The sequence below is a fragment of the Notolabrus celidotus genome, chromosome 2 (genome assembly GCF_009762535.1).
Source record: "Notolabrus celidotus isolate fNotCel1 chromosome 2, fNotCel1.pri, whole genome shotgun sequence".
Taxonomy (NCBI): Eukaryota; Metazoa; Chordata; class Actinopteri; order Labriformes; family Labridae; genus Notolabrus; species Notolabrus celidotus.
The window spans coordinates 26,902,300-26,920,459 of NC_048273.1; positions in this window are offsets into that span (position 1 = coordinate 26,902,300).

Sequence of the window (18,160 nt, forward strand, 5' to 3'; positions counted from 1 at the left end):
GGATGCCTCCCGGACGACTCCCTTTAGAGGTGTTCCGGGCACGTCCAACTGGGAGAAGGCCCCGGGGTAGACCCAGAACACGGTGGAGGGATTATATCTCCCGCCTGGTCTGGGAACGCCTCGGGATTCCCCAGGAGGAGCTGGAAAGTGTTGCCGGGGAGAGGGATGTCTGGGTCACTTTGCTTGGACTGCTACCCCCGCGACCCAACCCCGGATAAGTGGAAGAAAATGGATGGATGGGCATTATCTTATTCGGTACATACTGTTTTTTTGAATGAATTTCATTTTTTCGATTCCTGGTTTATTTCTAAAAACATTCGTCATCAAAGAAAATCTTGAATACTTCCTAAAACTTTCAGGGTAGGCTGTATTTTTCCATTGCTTAGCGCTGCTCGAGTGGCTGCTTGTTGCAGCAGTTCTCTCTTCTATGTCTATTTGTGTGTATTTGCTTCTTGGTCAGGTCATGTTTGTAAATGAGAACTGGTTCTCAAACATTTTTACCTGATCAAATAAAGGTCTAATATGAAACAGTTGAAATATCTGCCATTCCTCCATTTACACGTAGCATTGATATAGATACGAAACTGTCATCATAGGTGTCTGTTTCTTCCTCTGTCATCCTCTATCATGTTGTAAGCATTACTGTCAATACAGTGATTTACTATGAAAATTGATTGTTCTCATGTTGTTATGGTGTCTGACTTTCTGTCATGCTCGATCTGCCATGTGCTGATTGATTCATTGAGTTCTGGCATCTAGCAAAAATAGAAGTCTTGTGTATCTGCTGTTTAGAGCTACGGACTGCTGGAGCTGAGATGGAACAGACACGCAACCGAAAGAAGCCAGTGGAAGCACACCTATCAGTTCTTGTTAACTGTGCAGCGCCGAAGCGTATACCGTAGTAAACAACACTACTGTATTGGCTCGTTTCATGCTGGTAATAAGCAGTCCAGGCAACTAACAATAACATGCAAAGGAGACAAGTTGCCTTGCAAACAGAGACAGTTAAATGGTGAGTCCTTGGATCGGGAAGCAGCTGAACTACTCGGTCAAACTTCATTGTTTGCTGTCTTGAAGCTAGAGCTGTGCGATAGTAAAAATGATGTTATCACGATAAAATATTTCATATTGGTTGATATCGCTAATTATCGCAATAAATATCCGATCATTATTTCATCTAAATTTAAAGGCAGATTTTGGGTGAAAGTTGAAGAAACTAGACAGTTTGTTAGCTTGTATCTGGATTTATTTCTCTGATTAGTTTCTTGAATCTGTAATTACTGACGGTGCTAACGGGAAGCAGGTCTTTTGTGTTAGATTGAGAATTTTATGATGTTTGTAGATTGTAATTTTTCACAGGTTGAGGTATTTTGCTAAATTTGGTTTAAATTTACAACAAAAATATATCAAATTGTATACTGTGTATGAGTTTAGTAGAACATTGTTTTGAGTTGTGCACTTCCCTTTAAGATTACTAAGGGTTACAGGCTGAGTGATGTTGTTTCCCACATTGCAGTGAATGCATCACAGTTATTCAGTGTTCAGGTGTACTACGCTCGCAGTGGACATTTAACGAGTTAGAAATGCACAGCAGAAGTTGTCTATGAGCTCTTTCTTTATCCACATCCTGAAAGTATATTTAATGAATTGTATTAAGTTAATAGTTAAAGTTGAGTCAGCACATTGATGGACTAACAACTCTGTTTTGAGCTGCTAGGTTTTGGGTTTTCTTCCATGCCGCTGTGGCTCGTTTCGGCTGTGTTCACATTCCGCTACAAATGTCTTTAAGCCCCACCTACCTCTCGGTCTGCAACTTGATTAGCTGTTCAATGCATCTTATTCTGCTGTCTAATTTTGGGTGGCATCTACGGTTTAAGGCTCATCAGCGCCCCCTCCATTTCCAGTGGTTGGGAGATGTAATTACAGGTGTACTTAAATCAATTTTTTATCGAACATTTGTTATATTTATACTGAGAAAAATTAGATCATGATAATTAGCGTCATCGAATTATCGACCAGCCCTACTTGAAGCTATCATCTGTACTGTGCTTGGGTTGAGTTATTACCACAAAAGGATTAATACAAGCTTCAACCTGTCTGAAAACACACTTACACTTGTGTTTTGTAGTGCATGTAAATGATTTTCATTGGTGCTTTGCTGATGCATCAACTAATACATGTCCTGGTATCAAAAATGGCTTTCTTCTTAATCCAAGTCTTTCTCTAAAGGCATAAAAAAACAACTTGATGTGAAACTGTTATGGCTTTTTAAAAGTAAAAAGAAAGAAGTCCTAGTCCTCAAGTGAGTCTCACCCCTTACCCAGAAAGAAAAGCATCAAACTTTGCTGTATTGATTTAGTGGTAAACTCTAATTTATACACAGTTTTGCTTAGTCAGACTCAGATTTGAAAGTTCTCTAAAAGGTGACATCGTCTGTTTTGAATCTGACGCAAAAAGTAGACTTGTGATAAATCTTCAAGTCAGAGATAGATGCAGGTCATTCTCCTCCATATTTATCAAAACATGAGCAGCATGAAATATAGTCTTGACGGAGGAGGAGTGTAATGAGCTGCAATATATTGTGATGCTCTGAAATGGAAAACAATATTCAGTCAATACCTGCTCAGTAATGCTTTGGCAAGGTTTCATTTTGGTGATGGATGGATTTGTAATAAGAATCTGTCTGTGCAGCAGATGACACTTTGAAGTTCTGGAATTATTTTCCATGATGTACAGGTGTTTAATGCCTTCACGTAGATCTGTAGCTGAACTCATTTGTATATCTGTACTATACTTAGAAATGAAGCAGTTTAAAAAGTGAAAAAAGTAATTTTAATACAGGCTATAATTTCTGACTTATGCGTGATTCTTTTCCCAGAATGCCTTCTGGCTTCAGTAGAGCACAAATGAAAACTATTTCAAAGGTTAGCTGAATAAATAAATGGATGTGTTTATGAATGTGGATATAAATTTGACTAAAAGGACCTACTCCCTCATGACGTCTCTCTCTATCATTTGTCTTGACAGCTGAAGGATTATCTGTGGAAATGCCTGTCATTCTGTCGAAGAGAACAAGACTGACTGGAACCGTCAAATAGTTGTACATATGCATTTACACTACACATTTTAAGCACGCTTATAGCCTGATCCAGTAGGCTTGGGGTTTTGGTATTTGTCGGCCCTGAAAATCCATCGTTTTATTCCATGCGATTTGCTCCATCATGTCAATGAGGTTGACCAATGAGAACACAGAGCGCTCTACATGCCCAACGTCAAGTGAAAAAAGAGAACAATGAATGCACTGCGAGATGGAAATATGACAGAGGAAAACTCTGTTGAGCTCTTCCAGCAACATTCCTACCTTTATGATGCATTGTCGAGAGGAACCTCAGCAATCCTGTGAAGAACTTCCAGTAACATTTCAAGGTGTTATCTGACTCAGCCCCTCTTCCAATGCCATCACATTAGTCATGATGATTGGGCAGGTACCACAGTGTAGTCTGTCACGTCTGTCAGGGAAGTTATGGCTCTGTGATCACCCAATCTGACACAGTGACCATCATTATAGGCAAAAAGCTTGTTTAGCCTGACCTCGACATAACACAACCAAGTTTCTCTGTGACCCATAAGTGAACTTTAGCCCTCAAACAACTATGGGAAGAAAAAAAAAAAAGATCATAAATGATAAAATGATAAAATACCAGAAGTTCAATGGTCAACATCACTCTAACATCAAAGTCATCCTTGAAAACACTTTTCAAGTCAGTATTCCTTTCTCCTTCGTTTGAATGGGACATCTTAAGGTTGCCTACACTGTTTGGCCGAACCATCCACTCGGGCTCAAGGATGAACTGCTAAGATCTTGGAGTTCAAAGGTCAAAGTCACTCTTACTTCATGTCAGTCTTATTGTTGTGAGCAAGATTTTACTGACCGGAGGGAGCGATGTTTATTAAAGGCTGTTATATATTTATATATTCTAAACAGCTGTGAGAAGGACGCCACTCCTGTTGGATGCGTTAATAATCCACTTGAATTAGTCTTTTACAAAGCAGTTGTGATGAGGGTTTACTAAAAAACACATTGTCTGGAGATAAATAGAGAGACTTTCTCTGGCTCTTCATTCAATTAGTCTTTTTCTTGTTTTTCAATTAACAAGAAATGATTCAATAATTGTTGTTGATTATACTGCCAAGAAAGTAGTGACTTTAAAGATAGGATGAAATATGTGAAGTATAAAGTACCACTTTCCTTGAATTCTCAGGACTAAAAAAAATGGAAATAAGCTAATAATGACCTTTTTACCATCGCTGAACACAGCATGTAAGACTGACTGTCTCAACACTCATTCCAAACACTTTCTCCATATGAAAGCCATCTCTCTCTTCTCTCCCCTTTTGTTGGACTACACATGAGTTGTATATTCTTATGATTTTGTCTCAGTAGCAAACAAGGAGGCTGTCACCGTCTCCAAACAATATGAATGCATGCTGTTTATCATCTGAGCCGGGGCCATTCCTCATGGGTATTTTCCCATTTATGACAGGAGTTATTCTCTCCCTCTCACACTCCCACTATCTCTTGCTCTTTCTGTTTCTTTAATATATGTCCTGACTTGCGGGCACTTCCTCATTATTCCTATCTTGATATCTGCCACTGTTAATGAGTGGAGGGACTCGAGTTGCAGAGTTTGAGCATTTGGATTAATGTGGGCGCTGCAGCGAGGAAGTTTGGGAATAGTGCACGCTCTCTCGGTTCATTACTGTGGATATATGACATTTTAAGGCTGTGAGATGCAGGGCTAATGATGCTCTCCGGTAAACACTGGAGACTGCCAGCCACTGCACCTGAGAATGTTCCTCTAATAGCAGGAATGTCAGCATGGTGACAGGTCTACCCCCTGTGCACTCACTGCACTGTTGCATTTTTTATTTTTCCTTGTACAGCAAGTCCTACTCAGAATGTTAATTGATAATGTGTTGATTTTTAGAGTTCATGAGGCTGGCACACAAACAGGAACACCTGTGTGTCAAAACAGCATATTTACAAGCTGGAACGTTGTAGGGACTGACATGAAGGTGTGCAAACCTGAAAAACTTTGGAGAAAGTATTTTTACTGGGTGTATAACAAAGTGTTTGTGGGGGTGTGATGCCACATTGACAGTCTCTGCCAACCAAGTCTCCATTGAGTCAGCAGTTTTAAAGACGTCATCATTAGGTCACTTGACTGACAGTGAGTGAGAGAGGACCACAACATGGAAATATAAAAAGAACAGGACAATATGTTCCAGGATGACACCATGTTTATTCCAATGACATTTGCTGACTGGGCATGTATGCTGGACAAGTTATTCAGGCATCAATGTTTTTGGTCTATAGAGCATTAAATTAAGACTGACCTTCTGCACACATGAAGGTAAATGATGAATCATTCATTATCGTATTCCTGATACTTTGCATAATACCACACAGGGCTGGTTTTATTTGTGATTATGTTCTTTTTCTCCCATCACTGATACAAACTAAAAAAGATGTAGATGATGAAACTATACTATGAACATGATTATTCAATGGCTCTGGGTAATGTCCGTTAGGTCCACTTAGGAGGAGATATCTGCAGATTAATGAAGATCAACACAGACTACAGAGGACACATTTCCACATGGACACACAAAAACAAGATGACAAGCAAAGATAATAATAATAATAATGATAATAATAATAATAATAATAATAATAATAATAATAATAATAATAATAATAATAATAATAATGATAATGATAATAATAACACACTTTATTTGTATGGCACTTTTCTTAACAAGGTAACAAAGTGCTCCACAACAAAAAAGCAGAGAATTACAAAGCATGAAAAACAGTGCAAACAGGGCGGACAAAAAAGACAGAAGCAAAACAAGACCTCTGAATTCAGAGCAAATTCAAGAATTAGGGATGGAGAAATGCCTTCTTATATAAAAATGTTTTTAGTGAGGATTTAAAAGCAGTTAAGGTTGTGGACTGTCTAGTTGTCAGTGGCAGGGAGTTCTACAAACTTGGAGCTCTGGTTGAAAAGGCCTGCTCACTTTTTGTTTTAAGGCAGGATCTTTGCACAACCAGCAGAGATGCATTCACAGACCTGAGGGGCTGCCCAGGCACATGGGGGTTATAAGGTTGCTTAAATCCACTTAATCGCTTAGATCCACTTAATAGACAGAGCACACACTCTTCACAAACATGCAGTATAAAGGACAAGTACAAAATTACAGTAAATGTCCAAACAAACAGATATGTAACTGACAAAAACAACATTTGTATGCACTGGAGTTTCTGGAGCGGGGGCGGCCCAGGTTCAGTCCCAGCCTGCAGTCCGTTTCCAGCATGTTTCCCTGTTTCCTATCCTATCCCCTGTACTGTATGAATAAAGATGTAAAAGCCCCCAAAATATAACTTAGAAAAAAAATGTATGATCATTCAAATACTTTGATGAGAGTATTTTGGTATTGTCACTGCAGAAAAACAACTCCATGACCCCATATTTGTAATTCTACAGATTATGCCATTCATTTTATCCACTTGGGGTATTACTGGGTTTACCCACTGAACAAAATAATATTTTAATCCATGGCGAAACAAAAAAATTGCCTTGTAGACCAGGTCTCCTTGTGTATTGTAGCCTCCTTGTTCCATTGCCTGTTAGGTCTGAATTTTTTATCCTCACAAGTATTGGTTTGGCCATACAAACACAAAATGAGCAATGAGGGAATTGTGGAAAAGCATTGATCACCTGAGAGACCTGACAGCAACCTTTTTTTTTTTTTAAGTAATGTCATTGTGCAAATAGAGGTTATGTTTCAACTTTGGTGAGTCCTGCCCGTTCAGCAGGGCAGCGACATGGAGTCAGCACAAAAAAATGCCTTTGGGTAGCAAACTCAGCTTTTCTTTTGGGAATAAAATATGCCATCTGTATTTATCAAGCCTCAAATTGATAATGTCAACAGCCTGGTCCTGACATAGCCGGCAGCTCTAGCAGGCCACATTTGCAGCTGACCCAATGTAAGCGCACCCTGTCTTCACCAAAGCCTTTGCTTGAGCAGGAGACAAATTATCTTTTGATTTGAAATGGACCATTTCCTTAAATACCTGTATTCCTAATGAGCCCCTCCCCCCTCCCTGCTCTTGCTCCCTGCTTGTCTTGCTAATAGTGTCCAGGGAGCCAGCAGCGAGCTGCCCGACTGCCTGGCTGCCTGAGTGATTAACTAAGGCTTGGGGCTGACAGGCTAGCTACCCCTGATAGGAGCAGGAGGGGGATAATGTGGGGCTCTGTTTAGCAAGGCAGAGAGGACAGCAGAAAATAGTAGATGGCTTTGCAAAGAAGCAGAGAAGAGGGGGTAGAGGGAGCAGGCAGAGATGATAGAGAGGAGAACAAATGGACGGAGTGAATGCAAGGTGAGAGGAGGAGGAGGAGTGAGTAGAGGAGTGGAAAGTAAGCAGAAAATAACAAGATGTCCTGACTCCACTTTTCCCTTTCCAATGCTAATTCTAAAACCTGAGCCCAAGTGGTCATACTAATTATCGCTTGGATAGCATTGGAAGTTTTGTTAACGTCTACATGTATGGATTTGATATTCTTACTTTCATTTTTACCCTGCCTGGATTTAGACATAAACAAATGCATGCAGAAGGTTCACTAAAACTTCTGTTATCTAGTTTGACACTCTTCAAAACTTCCACAGGCAAAAAGTACTTGTTTAATATCCTGTCTACAGCGGCCCTGAAGTGCATCACCATACGCTGGTTGAAACCAGACCCTCCCACTTACAATATATGGATCCAGAAGGTTTGGGACATTTATCAAATGGAACAAATTACATACCAATTAAGACTCCAAAGAGACACTTTTACAACAAGGTGGAGACCTGCACTGGCTCTACTAACGCAATAGAGAGTGATGTTTAATTTAGGCACAGACCAAGATCATGCATTACTTTTTCCTGGGTTCAACTTTGCATCTGTACTTTGACACGCGATATATCTAAGTGGATTAGAATTTATTTCTTCATGATTACAATATTTAATTACGATTTTCATTTCTCCTTTACTCATAAGAACATTTATTCTTACACTTGTATGTATTTGTGTAATATTGTTTGTATGCATATTCTCTGGAGTGGACATTTTGCTTTATTGTATTTGTGTTATCTGATTCTGTCATAATGTCCAAATGTAACTATACAGCTGGAAAAAGAAAAAAAAAAAAAAGACATATTTTTCACATTGTATTGTTGATAAGAAAAATGAATAAAAATTAAGTAAAAAAAAAAAAAAACTTCCACAGGTTATGAATAAATGCATCCTTACAATGCATGAATAAATAACAAAACTCTTTCACTTGTGTCTGCAATAGAGAGGCACTGCTTTTCATTTGAGCTGCTTTATTCAGTATTTTTTCCATTTAATTACAAGGTCTGTATTTATCATTTGAAGAGGAGGAGATAAATCCTTACTCCTAGACATCAGAAAAGTGAACATTAAAGGAATCCTAACTTTAAAGAAGAGGAGAGCCAACAAACAAGCCATGCAAAGGGAGCTAGTCAGGCTTTGCGGACCCTTCAGACAGTGGTACAAGGGGGGACAAGGGTGGCTTGCATCCCCCACCCTGGTGTCCTCAAGTCTGATAAATGCTGCACAAGTGCCACCTTGGATGCTTAAAACATCCAAGGAGGATGGAAGAGAAAACACTATAAAATGCCCTCTCTGGTGCCCTTGCAGTAGAAACCATTTGAAAAATGTCCTTGCAGATGCCTTTCCAGTGGATAAAATGTAAACAAAGTGTCATCTGGTTGTCCCCTCCAATGGATCTAATGTAAACAAAGAGCCCTGTGGTAATTTGACTTGATTATGTTTGGTTGCTAGGCCAGGTTTGTGACCCTACAAAGTCTACAAAAAAATCCTCTAATTCAGTACCCTCCAGGCTACCTACTGCCCAAGTTGCCCACCAAAAATTTGTATAAGCCCACTCTTTTGGCAAGAACTGAAAACACACTGTAAACATAATACAGCAACAATGTGCAATAAATGATGTAACCACCACCAATTGTATCCTTTTTAACTGCATACATTGGCAATGAGTAGATGAGTAGATGGTTAAATGGAGGCATGTTGTGAGTGCGTTTGTGAATGCACTTTAATTTCCTTGTATGTTTTGTACAATGATGATAAATAATCTTATCTTATCTTTTGACAGGCTAGAACCAGGCTTTCCAAATACCTTATGATTACAGAATGCCACGAAGAGATATACAACTGGAGAGCATAAATGCCCCATGGCATATAGGAGGGGCCTTTCATTCCTTTTCACTCCTTTTCATCCCAGCCCCTCAAACTGCCTGAGTAAGCCACTGCCTTCGGACATGCTGTGTCCACAAAAAGCTTGTAGAAATGCAAGTTTTAAATACAAAACTGCTTTATTCAGACTAACACTACATTTTCAGCTTGAACTGCAATATGGTTTAGTATTCCTACAAGGTAAATGTTTGAAAATGAGTATGCTAATGCAGCTCTGAAACAGTAGTAAGAGTTGGCAATCATATCACATACATGAAAACAATAAAGCCAGGCTTGCTGTGTTACTGGAGCAGTAAAGAAAATTACAAAACAGGTGTAACCAGCTAAATTTTTCAAGACTTAAGGATTTTATGAGGAAATACTAACAAAAAAAAAAGCTGAGTGTGAGGTGACTTAAAGAGGAAAGGTGTTATGTCAAAACCCCTAAATCATCTTAACATTTTGACCTCTTGGTCGCCCCTTTTCTCAAGGGTCAAATATGACTTACCAAACTTGAAAAGGCTCAGCAGTACTTGCTGATAGTCCGGTTTGCTGCAGTATTGTGTCATTTAAAAGAAAAAATAGACAGGACACAGGATGGAGACAAAGAGAAAGGCTGCAGCTGTGAAGCAAAGGATGATGGGGCATCATGGTGAGAGGAAAAGTGGATGTGGCACAAGAGGGGAGAACAGTGGCACAGGACTGCAGGTGGGAGTCCCTTGTGAGATAACAGTTAAGTCTATGTCGTGATAGGGGCTCAAGCAAACTAATGATCTTGTCCAATTGAGAATAGGCCATCTGAGACTGGCTTACAGCAAATAGATGGTGCAGTAGATTCTGCAGGTGTTTCAGACAGTCCTTTGAGAAGTTTTCCCTTAAGATTTCCTATGTTTAGTACTTTTGTCGCCTCAACTGTATTCAAGAAGAGGACATTCATTTATTGACTGTCAGTATCTTGTTTTTTTGGAACAAGAACGGGCCATATTTAGACAACAGAAGATACAGATTGCTGTGTTTCCATACTGGTTGACAGGTTTCTGTGGAAGCCACTGGCCGATTACAGGTAGCCACACCCTAAATAACACAATGGTCCCCCTCACCCTAATGTGACATCTTCTTCATTATAACCTCTATCAGAACACGCTGTATTGAAGTGTGACATACAAAACAGCTTTGAAAATGTTTACATGAGTAATAAATAAATTGAAATTCAGGGGAGTTTTCCCATTTTGTTCAATACAATCAGACTTCTTCATACAACCCTTCTGGCCACAACAAGCAATGCATGTTTAAGGTACTTGGGCCTCAATTCAAAACCAAAGACCTGCACTACAGTCTGTGGTCTGTTGGTATCAGGTTTCCTAGGATAAATTTATGTGGAGTTATTTTATTTTCAGCACCAAGCTGACTGCTGAGAATCAAACTGACAGTCCATGAAGCTCTGATGAGAGGGTGCAGTTTTATAAATAATTCTCCTGTGAGTAGCTCAGAGTGAAAACAGGTTCATTAGCACAATGGAAGCAGTTCATGACAAGAGACAAAAAAGGGATCTGCAACTTCCATCAGTTGGCTCGCATGGGTTCGTTTTATACCAATGAGCACTTCTCAAAACAGATGAGTCTCTGGAGGCTCCTTAATTGACATCAGCTATCAAGATGCAGCAATTAAAAATTTCCATTTATAACTTCAGCTTTGACATTGTGGCTGGGATAATTGAGACTTTTTAGTTATGTTTATATGTTTGTTGTTTTATGTTCAAGTCAATCATAAATCATCATTCACGATGGGTGTGTGGAGTATCTGCTGATAAAAAGGATGCATAAACACTCACCACTTGGTTTTCTGTATAGCTGAGAGACCTAATTCTCCATCCTTCCCCTCAAATAGATTAATGCAAAAGCCATTGGTTGAGAAAGAGCGAATATTACGGAGCCAGCATTTTTCTCAATCATTATGCATTAGCTGCAAATAGAGAGCGTATCACACCAACTTTTTTCCCGTCTGAAAAGCCTGCAGAAATCCAACAATTTTGGTGGCAATAACTATTGAAAAATTCTGAGGGGACAGATAAGATTCAGGATTGGAGTACTGCGGCACATTAATTTCCCTTCCCATTTGAAATCATGGTGGCAGCATTTTCCCCCCTAGAAAATGCTTGCCTCCGTATTTTGTCACCTTATTAGTGTCTTCCTGTCCCAATGCTGCAGTGGGTTTTTTCCATATATGACAATCTGACAAGCTGTGGAAAGCCGCTGGGCACTTTTAGGTGAGAAAAGTGTCACTGAGGAGCGATGGGAACTATGGTGAAAAATAATAAATTCTGAACTGTGTGAGGCTTATGGGGCCATATCTTCATTTGTGCTCCAGTACCCCAGGTGTTTATAATTTCTATTATTAATGTGTAGGTGGATATTATGTGCCGATCCTCTTTACCAGGAAAAGCAGAAACTTGGTTGAATTCATATTTCAAGTTACCTTAATAACAAAAACCTACATTGTGGAAAAATAATATGTGATCTGCACACATTTGTTTTTTGTGTCTTTAAAACAGGAACCAGAAGATTACATATATTCTTATCCAACAGTCCACTTTTATGAATTATAACAGCTTTGATGATCAATTTAAAAGTAACCCTGTTTTTTTATGTTGACCCTCAGTATGTTTGCTTTAGTTTGGAAAAACATTCACTGCTGTTTAGTGTTTTGGTCCAGTATTTCTCGGGACTCTTAGACTTTGGGGAGTTATTAGCAGATGATTTTTCCCTTTTCTCAATTGAGTAATGAATTGTCTTGTCTTGATTCAATTATGTATGATGCTCTAGATCTTATTTTTTAATACCAAGTCATTCTTAAGTTCGGCATAAGTACATTTTTCAATTGCCTATTTTCTAGATAGTGTAAGATTTTGTTCTGGTTGGTAAAATAATTAGTGGTCCACAAATGTTTTTTCAACATCTGATGCCAATGCCAATCATTACAGAGCAGGTCAGTCGATGGCTGATATATAATGATGATGATGTTATTGTTTTGCGTTTAATACAAATATAATTTAATAATTATAACATCTATTCTTGCATGCACATTACAATCTAAAAGATGCAGTTATCTTAGCCAATGGTGTGTTTTAGATGGAATTTTGATTATTCATGGGATGGAAAAACACATTTGGTTCTGCAATAGATTTCAGAACATGGCTGGTATTTATGTCAGTAGCAATATTACCCAGCATTATTCTATACATCATGATAAAACATCATATTATATTAACACTCAAACTAACTGTTTTAGATTTCATAAGCTGTTATTAAGGATGTAAAAAGGGGGTCATTTAGAAAAAGACGAAGGTGACTAAAAAATATATATAAAATAATGCATAAAGGTAAAATGGACGAAAGGGGAAGCGCTTACATTGCTTGACAGCAGCCGCACTGTCTGCAGTGTCTGGAGACATTGCTTGTTTAGTTTATTAATCTGCCTTGTGAGTGTAGGCACCGGCCAAGGCCGATTACTTCAAAAAGCCATCAATCAACCAAAATAAACATCTGATCAGTGGCCAATTATATGTTTTTATCTTTGTTCTTCCGTTGACAGGGATGTAGGACGAGTGAACAGGACTCCTGCAGGAATATTTATTTTGACATTTCTGTTCTTATTCAGCTCTCCTTCTTCTCCGAGCTTTGCAGCTGATGCACCTTCAAACATAAATGACGCAAATGCTACAGCTTTTAAAACCATTGCAAGTTACCACTTATGTTTTTAGTTACTTTGTATCTTCAGCAGCTTAGAGATGCTCTCACCAGCTCGACTGCTGTTGCCTGAATTGCAAGACAGGATGTTGCTCCACTTTTTCCAATCAGAGATGGTTGGGGCTCAGTAGCTCCACAGGCTGCTCTCACATCTGTGCCCCACTAACTGTCATTATTTCCCCACTCTGAAGACCAGCCTGAGCCAGAAACTGACATTTTCCCATGATTTTTATCATTTTTCTCAGAAGCTAATATTTCTACTTCAATGTCAAAGCAGGATGAAATGTGGATGTGGTGTAACGTGTGTGATCAGGTTGTCCCTGGTGTTGCAATTACTCTTGAGAAATAATAACCATTGTGGAGTTTTGACCAATCAGATTCAAGAATTTAACAATCTAGTAATAATCACATATATAGGTACTAATGTTGCATCTTATGTATTTTATTCCCCTTTTTTCTCTTCTGAATATGCATTTAATTGCAATCATGCACTTCCTGTTTTGCTTTAAAAATGTAAAAAATAAAAGTCATCCTATCTCTTTGTTCTCCTAAAGTAAGAATCACAATCAAGGGTTGAAACAACTTTAAAGAAATTGATGAGAGCACAAAAAACTGTTATTCATGTACCGGGATCAAAATAGTGCATCCTGTCATTTTCCATCTCAGCTACTCCTTTGGCATTGTCCTTTGAAGTCCTTTCAGAGGCAGTAAATAGTGGTTAATTAACATAAAAGAAATGTTAATGGCAGCAGTGCAAATAGCAACATTGAACACCCATTAGGAGGCACACACACAAACAAGGACAGGCATTGATTCAAAAGAAAAGTTGCCTTGTGAAAAAAGTAGGAAAGTAGTTCTTTGTTTGTAGACTTTCATTAGAGGATATTTATTTACTTGAAGGTCCACCTTCATCCAAACAGAGCCAGCAATGAAAGATGCACAATTCATAAGTGTTATCACACCCAAAGCTGCACCGAGAAAGACTGACATGTATGCCTGTGCACAGAGCAGCCAATTATTTTCCTCTCCGAGCGAGAACTGCTGTGCTGACTCTCAAATACTGACACATTCAGCAACAGCGTTTGAAGAATATTTTCCCTCTTCACCTTCACACTCCAACAAAAAAAATATAAAAACACAGGTGCGCCTTTGGAATCAACTTATTTCATTTAGACTTGCATTGAGTTATCTGGAGGTTTCATTACACATACATTAAAAGCTGCAATTTTTGAATTTATGCATTCACCCTTGTCTCGCTTGCTGCCGAAGCCTTGAGGAGAAGCACGAAGTGGAGGCTGAACAGGCACTGAGTTCAGAGCTCAGAGATTTAAGGATGACAAAAAGAAAATCTAGCCTCAGGCCCACTCCCGCTCCCGCTCCTCTCTCTGTTCCTGCGTCACATGCACAAACAAGGTTCACATAGCCTCAAATTCATACCCACATCAAATCAACCTTTAGCACTTTTCATTGTAAACAATTTAAGACACTGCTGGATGGAAAGAGGCATGCAGTGATCTGTCACTGCAGTAGTCCGCTCTCTCTGGAGCAGAGCACAGCACTGAATCTGCACTGAATTCATAGTGCCTCTAAATCTGCTTGACTAATCATCAGAAGGATGACAGTTTCTTAAAAAGCGATGATCATACACTGCTTTCGCCTGTGTAGACTATTTTTTCTGTTTAGCCTGAGGGGGACCAAGCAGATCTGAGATCTCCCATCACCATACCCCTCTTTCTTTTTAAAGCCTTTTTGTTCCTTGTTAATAGCAATAAAAACATGTTCACAATGCCGTGCTGACATTATGTAAACACATAATTACGTGACTGTGTCTTCAGAAGAAGTGTTACACTGCACGTGACTTTCAGTGATTCTGGCGATTGTAGAAGTTGCTTTAAGTGAAGTGTTTGTAACATAAGGTTGACTCTAAACGACTTGTTTCTTTTCCCATTAAGACACTTTAAGCCACTTTTTTTTATTTCAGTTGATTTATAGAGCTTCATCAGCAGCAATACTTCACCTTTTTGAAATAATAAAGTGAGTCAGGAGATGCCTTTTCTACATATCAGTGAGCAAACCACAATTGGGAAGAGGAAAAAACAATGACAAGCTGTCGCTGTTCCCTCTTCAACCCCCCCACAATGCACAGCGTGATGTACTGGCTGCTTGATATCGTCTGACTAAATGCTGAATTCATGAGTCTATAAATGAATACTTTGAAGAGGGAGGATTTACATCATGCTGTGGTGACTGGAAGTGTTTTTGTTTAGCATTTGTTCAGACAAGATGACACTGAATATTTATGATTTGTCCTAAATTGCGGAGAGTTGTGCAACTTTTTACAAAATATAATTGTTAAACCCCTGTCTGCCCTTTGCTTCTTACTCATGCTGCTTTGTTTAGCTCAGATTTCAATATACATAACATTGTACTGACACATATTCTCTTCTTCTCATATTAGTCATCATTCATTGCATATTAAGAATTTGAATTTGAATTACATTTCATGATGGTGCATCAAGCCAGAGAAAGTCTGGTAATGGAGGGTCAAAAAAACACATGAGTTTCACCAAAGAGTCCAGAGATGGTGTCAAGTTTGAGACTCAGAGTCCATTTAATTTTTCATTCCATGGCAAAGCCTCCAAATGTCAAATTTTTATTTAGTATTTCTTTCTTGTTTTTCTTAGTTTTTTTGTTTGTTTTGTAATTTCCTTTAAGCACCATCTTTAAAAACCTTGGTTCCCAAAGTGGGGGGTATGGGTCACCAGAGGGGGGGGGGGGGGAATTGAGATGCCTTCCATAAGAAGGTTAATTTAATTATTTGAAACTGCTTATTTTAAAGTTAATAAACTAGTATTTAAAATGTAAATAAAAACATGCACATGATACCATCCCTGATGTGATTACATCAATTTACAGCAGCACAGGAGGCACAGCAACATGTACACATAGGCCAATTTTCTGCAGTTAAATTAAGTATATTTGGCTTTAAGCCATTATGAAACTTACAGATGCACACCGACAAGCTGTGTGCTAACTTATTCAAAATTGTATGTATTTTGTGTTCTTTAGTGTTGTTCTGATGTCTGCTAGTTGGTGCCAGTTGGTACTTAAGCTCACCTATAAGCCCCGTTTGACCACTGCAAGGGAAATGAAGGGTTGCCAGTCTCTGGCAGTGTTCATTTTGGGGGTCACAAAAGTTCGGGAAGGTTGTTTTTTGACAACTTTTAGCTTGGGGGCTAAACTAAACCAAAACTTAAAAAAAAAAAAAAAAATTTTGGCAATCAAAACCCTTTTGTTTGTTTATATAACCATGGTGTGGGCTGTAATAATGTCGTTTAATTTATAATTCTGTTATTATATGGATGGATGGATGGATGGATGGATGGATGGATGGATGGATGGATGGATGGATGGATGGATGGATGGATGGATGGAGGGATGGAGGGATGGAGGGATGGATGTCTTTTGTGAACATACATATCATAGCTCTTTCCTGAGACACTGCTTAGGTATTGTTTGGTCTTAAAAAAAACCCTCTGATTTAGGGCCATTTATTCACAAGTTGTAACAAGTGTTCAGTTGCTTTCCGCCAGAAATGGATATTAAAATATTTCTGTACAATCATAAATCCCAAATGAACACATATCTGGTTGTGAACAACCATTACAACCTGCTGATTGTTCCCAAAATTACATCTGAATAGGCTATAGATGCTTTGAGCTTCAATCATTCACAGGTCTGTCAGAGAATGAAATATTCAAGTCCTGTTTCAAAATTGAGTTAGCCAAAAGTATTTAGTTGTGCCAGCTGAAACTTCAGATCACTAGTTTTTCCCAATTATTTTCTTAACTTGTTTTAACTTTTTTTTTTCTTTTCCTTCCACATCATTTATTTCATCAACGCAGTGTTAACGTCTTATCTAAAATGCGTTTTATAACCCTGTGTATAAAATGTGCCTCGCAGTCTGCCTCTCCTTGGTGGATTGCTGTGTCAACAGAGTGTCATGGTTTAATTGACCCTGAGGACTCATGAGTTCATACAACTCCCAGTCATGTGACCTCAAGGTCCTTTTGCATGAGCGTATCCAGTTGACAAGGAGCAGGCAATCAACAGAGAACACTTCCATTATCTTCCCTTTTGGGATCGGCTGACATTAAACACTCAAGATTACAAGTGTTCTCCCGTGGATCATCAGCAGCATATCTCTACCTACAGACACACAGCAAGGACAAAATACTGAGCAGGGTTAATAGGGTTCAAGTGGCACTCGTTCTGTGATTATCAAACCTGTGTACTTACCTGCTGCCTTTCAGATAATAAACCAACCAAATATCATGAGAACAAACAAACAGAGAACAAACAAACTAATGCGTATTCACTGTCTCTATGGCTTGAAGTTGCATCATGGCTTGTTCCTGATCGCTGAACTAATGCTTACAGAGAGCCCAATGCACTAACTTTTCCATTATCTTGAGGATTTGGTCATTTTCATGTGACTTTTGTGCTTTTACATTGTTCATAAGATTTTCATTTTGTCTCATTTTGTGTCCAAGTTACACTTTTATTCTGGTTGGCGCAAAGAGTGGGACATCAATGTTGTGGCTTCAGCTGATCTCTATTGAGCCTTCCCTGGCTCTAAACATAACAACCAGCCTAATGTTAGCACCAGTTTGGCATCATATTTGTACGACAGAAGGAGGTGGAGACACGTTGACCATATTTGTTACAATGTTACAATGTCATTTAGCAGACGCTTTTATCCAAAGCGACGTACATACGAGAACAAGAACAACACATGCAATGATCTAGACAAGAGGAAACAAGATCAGTAAGAGTAACAAAGTGCTTCAAGTCAATTTGGGTGCAGGTACTGCCAAGCAGTGTAAAGGCAATGCATAAAAGTAAGTAAGGATTTTTTTTTCCTAGTAAAATAAGGAACATCTACAATGAAGCAACCAAACAATTTAAGACCTTCCATTATCATCATCAACAATTACCTTGTCATCACCACAATAGTTGCCAAAGTACCAAGTGCTGGGTCACTCCAGAGCTGAACACAGATTCCCACAGTAGAGCAGTGCGAGTCAACTGT